Source organism: Oncorhynchus tshawytscha, linkage group LG02 (assembly GCF_018296145.1).
Source record: "Oncorhynchus tshawytscha isolate Ot180627B linkage group LG02, Otsh_v2.0, whole genome shotgun sequence".
Classification (NCBI taxonomy): Eukaryota; Metazoa; Chordata; class Actinopteri; order Salmoniformes; family Salmonidae; genus Oncorhynchus; species Oncorhynchus tshawytscha.
In genome coordinates this window covers 33,204,049-33,210,728 of record NC_056430.1, presented here as the reverse complement: position 1 = coordinate 33,210,728, position 6,680 = coordinate 33,204,049, and positions in this window count along the sequence as shown.

Genomic DNA, 6,680 nt, shown 5'->3' with positions numbered 1-6,680 from the left:
CTCGGCAGCATTTACACCGCGTTCTAAACAATTTCCGGTCCGTCAAATACCGGGATAAAGACCCGCTCACAACTCCCATGGATTCTCATCAATAGAATGTCGAGTGTGTCGAGCTTGAATGCTCAGCTACCTTCATCTCTCTCAAATTACCCACTTGTTGCACATTAGGCTACATGTATTGTCACATACATAGTCCACCTTTTTCATTTAGATGAAAAGGTTTATCGCCAGGAAAAACTTTCTTTCTTGCACTAATTAGTTCCACCCTCTTACCAATTTCCTTTTCACCAGTATTTTCTTTCCACAAAACTTTCTGTAGGGATAGGCTAGTCCTGTACTCGTCCAAGAGAGAATTTTATATAGGCTACAGCCCACTAGCAGTATAATTTCTGTGTGGAGGGTTGATGAATATTCAGTGGTTGGGAAGAAGTGTAGTAACAATTGTTTTATTTAGGCAAGTCAGTTAAGAACAGTTTACAATGACGGCCTACACCAGCCAAACTCGAACAACCCTGGGCCAATTGTGTGCTGCCCTATGAGATTCCCAAACACGGCCGGTTGTGATACAGCCTGGAATCAAACCAGGGTCTGTAGTGAAATTTATAGCACTGAGATGCAGTGCCTTAGACTGCTGTGCCACACGGAAGCCAGGAGCATTGATTGAATGATACAATCTCAATCATAAGACTGCAAAAGACAATAGAGAACGATCACAGGAAATGTTTAATAATGCAGATTGACATGAATTAACCAGTTGTACTGACCTGGGTGAAACACCAGCAAACACATCATTATTTGTATTCCCAAAACTAGAAAATTGGCAGTGCTATGTAGCAATGTTACAGATACAGTATAGAAAACTGCCAGATGATGGCACTGCTGCTGTATAGTGTGTGTGTTTGTGTGTGTGTCCTTCACAAGAGAAAGAGTGATTGCAAGGAACATCCAGGTAAACCCATGTAGAGCCTGTGAAATATCAGAATAGGCTAGCTTTGATTTAACTGCATAAGTCAGTTGGAACATGTGACATTCTGGTGTTTCTTGATGCATCTTGTTTATCGACACCCACAGTCAAATAGGGGGACAGGGTGTGGTCAAGGTGCATTTCAGGAAATGTGCAGTAGGCCTAGTACATACAACAACTTGTCGGAACTAGAAGCACAAGCATTTCGCTACAATCGCATTAACATCTGCTAACCATGTGTATGTGACAAATAAAATTTGATTTGATTTGAACTTACCCACCCCCCTTATCTGCCCCTTTGTCAATGGAACTACATCAATTCACTCCCCGTCTTTTTTAGTCAGACCGTTATGTCTTCAGCAAAAGCGAGAGAGACTGAGAGAGAGCGATGTGTAGACTGATGTGTATGGGTTAGGCTATGTGTGCTGTGAGATATCAGGATGACAGTGATCTATCCCCAGAACAGTACCTGTCAGTAAAAGAGTAGCTATAGGACACAGCAGAGAGAGCATGCCCTCATACACATCTACAGGGCTGCAGTGGAGAGGGTAAAATGTTTCAAGTTCCTCACTGAGGACCTGAAATGGTCCCTCCACACTGACTGACACTATGGTGAAGGCGCAAGAGCACCTCTTCAACCTCAGGAAGCTGAAGAAATTCAGCTTGGCCCCCAAGACCCTCACAAACTTCTACAGATGCACCATCGAGAAACGTCTGTCGGGCTGTATCACCACCTGGCACGGCAACTGCACTACTCGCAAACACAGGGCTCTCCAGGGGCACACTGCCTGCCCTCCATGACATCTACAGCACCCGGTGTCATAGAAGGCCAAGAAGAACATCAAGGACAGCCACCCAATTCACATCCCTCATGATAAAGTACTACTGAATTACTATACAAAATCTAGGAATTGTTGGAATTGTGTAGTAAATGTATAATGTATGCACTACTCAAGATGCACTACTCAAGTAGAGTTGAGTAGTGTTCAGTAGGAAAACAGTAGTGCTTCCAGTAGTAATCAGGTAGAGATTCTACTACTTGATGTTGGTAGTAAATAAGTAGCCAAAACACTACAGGCCAACTGCACTGACTTTTCAGTAGTGAGCAGTAGAGTTTTGCAGCTTGTGGCTGCACATCCTGTGCCCGTGACCGCAGAAGAAGAGTTGAAGAAAAGTTGCTTGTTGTTAGCTAGCTAGTGTTATATAAAATATAAAATATTCCATCCTTCCATCCTGTCTTTTATACCCCTTAGGCTGACACCTTCCGTAGGTTTAACTTTCCTTTATGTTTTATGAATACTTACATGTCATTGTTTAGCTGTTTATAACGTTTTACGAAATCAAAAAAATTGCTAGCCAAAACGGTCTTAGCCATTGTCATAGAGATGTATTGTGTTTAGCTTAGCAGCTTGCTAGCCCTATTGAAATGTAACTTTATCTATGTAGCCTCTGTTTTCATCATGTTAGCTAATAAGTACAGTGCCTTGCGAAAGTATTCGGCCCCCTTGAACTTTGCGACCTTTTGCCACATTTCAGGCTTCAAACATAAAGATATAAAACTGTATTTTTTTGTGAAGAATCAACAACAAGTGGGACACAATCATGAAGTGGAGCGACATTTATTGGATATTTCAAACTTTTTTAACAAATCAAAAACTGAAAAATTGGGCGTGCAGAATTATTCAGCCCTTTCACTTTCAGTGCAGCAAACTCTCTCCAGAAGTTCAGTGAGGATCTCTGAATGATCCAATGTTGACCTAAATGACTAATGATGATAAATACAATCCACCTGTGTGTAATCAAGTCTCCGTATAATTTTGCAACATGCAGGTCACACCATGTTACTCAGTTCTTGTCACACACACAAACAGGCAAGTAGATGTAGCAAGCAGTTGCTTAATCTCATGATGATGCTCAAGTGCACAAATGCAGATACTTCACACAGCCAACATCAGATAATATTTAATCATATATATATATATGGTTATGGCTATAATGTAAAACACAGAATCCCACAATCCCCCCTTTTCACTTTTTCCCCAAGGGTGTGAATAAAAATTCAGCAATGAATCATATAACAGTTACAAAGTTTAAAATACCTTCATGTCCTCCATTCGATCCCACTATGTACTAGATTGGCTACCAGACACCTAGGACACAGTTAATTTAAAAACAGAATAAAAGAAAATGGTGTTAAATTTAAGTCCCCCTTCTGACACCCCCTAGGGTGTCACTCATTATCCTTTATTTCAGCGGTCCCAACATAGTAATATGTTAATAGCATTTCATGAAAATAATAAAAAGAACAGAAAAACAGAAAAACAGAAAAGAAAAATCAACCAAGAAAAATAGAAAAAAAAATCAACAAGTGATATATGCTTTTGTCTTCCCCTTTTGACACCCATAAGGGTGTCACTTATCAAAAACAGGATACAACTTTATTGTTTATTGACATGTAAGATATAGGATACAACTTTGGTCATGGAAAACAGAGTAAAGCAGAGCAAAGCATTATTATAAACCATCTGGTCCTCTCAGCTACTCCTATCCTGCACCAGGTGGGCACCATGCCACCCAGGGACTCCAAACCTTCACAACAGGGTGAACAAACATACTGGAAAGAAAACTTATCATAAAACAAAAATGTAAAACAAGGAACTGTGGTGGTGTAATATTTATTCTACTACCTCACCCACAGCATACCATGGGTCATCCTCAGTCAGTCCCATCCTCTCTTGAAAGATTCAGTATCAGCATCTCCAACTGGAGCATCAAGCAAAGGCATCATCATGCCTGAAGCCTTCACCACATCTGTAACAGACTTCTTAAAACACGGTATGATGCAAGCAGCACAACACATCATCATAATAAAAATACAAGAATTAGGGTCAGAAATCCAATAACCACCATACCAGTGTACTTACCAAACCAGGCTCCCAACCAAGAGAACAGTCCAGACTCCTCCACCCCCGCCATGGTCCTCATCTCAGCAGATAGTGCATCAAGCCCACTAAGGGCCTTAGATATACTATCATCTGAACTGGTGTTATTAGGAATATACGTGCAACATTGTTCACCGAACATCTTGCAGACACCCCCCTGACTGGCAAGAAGCATATCTAAAGCAAGTCTATTCTGTCTGGCAACCCTAGATGTGGCCTCAAGCTGTTCAGACATACCAGTGAGTATATCACGGGAGTAATTCACAAAACGCTGTTGATTATAGTAGATGTAATTAATCCATGCAGTCTGTCTAGCATCCACTATGGCTGGACCCATAATAGGTAGTAAGTGCCAGAGTCCATCGTTCCTACCCAATGCCTGAAATTCATGAGGAACCCCTACAGGCACCCCCAACAGATTAGTGTGTATGTCAACTACATCCTCCGTCCATGGAGCACTACGTCTATGTCTCCCATGGGATGGAATGTTTTCAGGTCCCCTGGATACAGAACCCAAAAGCTGCTCAGCAGTAACATCAACAATGGTCAGTGGAATTATCAAACTGGTCAGAGCACACGTACCTTGCCAGTCTCCTCTAAGAATGGGTCTCAGCACTCTTTTGGGTCCACAGATCCACCACACATCAGCCAGACTAATAGTTTGGCTGGCTGAAGGCACCAGCTCTGTCAGGAGGAATGGGTCAAAATTCACCCAACTTATTGTGGGAAGCTTGTGGAAGGCTACCTGAAATGTTTGACCCAAGTTAAACAATTTAAAGGCAATGCTACCAAATACTAATTGAGTGTATGTAAACTTCTGACCCACTGGGAATGTGATGAAAGAAATAAAAGCTGAAATAAATCATTGTCACTACTATTATTCTGACATTTCACATTCTTAAAATAAAGTGGTGATCCTAACTGACCTAATACAGGGAATTTTTACTAGGATTAAATGTCAGGAATTGTGAAAATCTGAGTTTAAATGTATTTGGCTAAGGTGTATGTAAACTTCTGACCTCAACTGTCAATATATATATATAAACTCAGCAAAAAAAGAAACGTCCTCTCACTGTCAACAGCATTTATTTTCAGCAAACTTAACATGTGTAAATATTTGTATGAACATAATAAGATTCAACAACTGAGACATAAACTGAACAAGTTCTACAGAAATGTGACTAACAGAAATTGAATAATGTGTCCCTGAACAAAGGGGGGGTCAAAATCAAAAGTAACAGTCAGTATCTGGTATGGCCACCAGCTGCATTAAGTACTGCAGTGCATCTCCTCCTCATGGACTGCACCAGATTGACAGTTCTTGCTGTGAGATGTTACGCCACTCTTCCACCAAGGCACCTACAAGTTCCCAGACATTTCTGGGGGGAATGGGTCTAGCCCTCACCCTCCGGTCCAACAGCTCCCAGACGTGCTCAATGAGATTGAGATCCGGGCTCTTCGTTGGCCATGGCAGAACACTGACATTCCTGTCTTGCAGGAAATCACACACAGAACGAGCAGTATGGCTGGTGGCATTGTCATGCTAGAAGATGTCAAGATGAGCCTGCAGGAATGGTACCACATGAGGGAGGAGGATGTCTTCCCTGTAATGTACAGCGTTGAGATTGCCTGCAATGACAATAAGCTCAGTCCGATGATGCTGTGACACACCACCTCAGACCATGACGGACCCTCCACCTCCAAATCGATCCTGCTCCAGAGTACATGCCTCGGTGTAACGCTCATTCCTTCGACGACAAGTGTGAATCCGACCATCACCCCTGGTGAGACAAACCCGCGACTCATCAGAGAAGAGCACTTTTTGCCAGTCCTGTCTGGTCCAGCGACGGTGGGTTTGTGCCCATAGGCGACGTTGTTGCCGGTGATGTCTGGTGAGGACGTTCCTTATAACTGGCCTACAAGCCCTCAGTCCAGCCTCTCTCAGCCTATTTTGGACAGTCCGAGCACTGATGGAGGTATTGTGTGTTCCTGGTATAACTCGGGCAGTTGTTGTTGCCATCCTGTACCTGTTCCGCAGGTGTGATGTTCGGATGTACCGATCCTGTGCAGGTGTTGTTACATGTGGTCTGCCACTACGAGGACAATCAGCTGTCCGTCCTGTCTCCCTGTAGCGCTGTCTTAGGCGTCTCACAGTATGACATTGGAATTTATTGCCCTGGCCACATCGGCAGTCCTCATGCCTCCTTGCAGTATGCCTAAGGCACGTTCACGCAGATGAGCAGGGACCCTGGGCAATTTCTTTTGGTGTTTTTCAGAGTCAGTAGAAAGGCCTCTTTAGTGTCCTAAGTTTTCATAACTGTGACCTTAATTGCCTACCATCTGTAAGCTGTTAGCGTCTTAACGACCGTTCCACAGGTGCATGGTCATTCATTATTTATGGTTCATTGAACAAGCATGGGAAACAGTGTTTAACCCCTTTACAATGAAGATCTGTGAAGTTATTTGGATTTTTATGAATTATCTTTGAAAGACAGGGTCCTGATAAAGCGATGTTTCTTTTTTTGCTGAGTTTATCTGGTAAGATATTAGGAAAATTATCGGGTTGTTCATCATGTGAAGGTTGCTTGAATAGTCTTCATCAAAGAAACAATTTCGAACAAAAACTGAAATGTCAATCATAAGCTACACCCCAAACTGATTCTGTACCAGCCAGTATATACCCACATTAAAAAATACTTCAGTATACTATGTTATAAACAGTGATGACTTTAGCATGTCAATTTTGGTGGGGAAAACTCTTTTTTAGATGCATG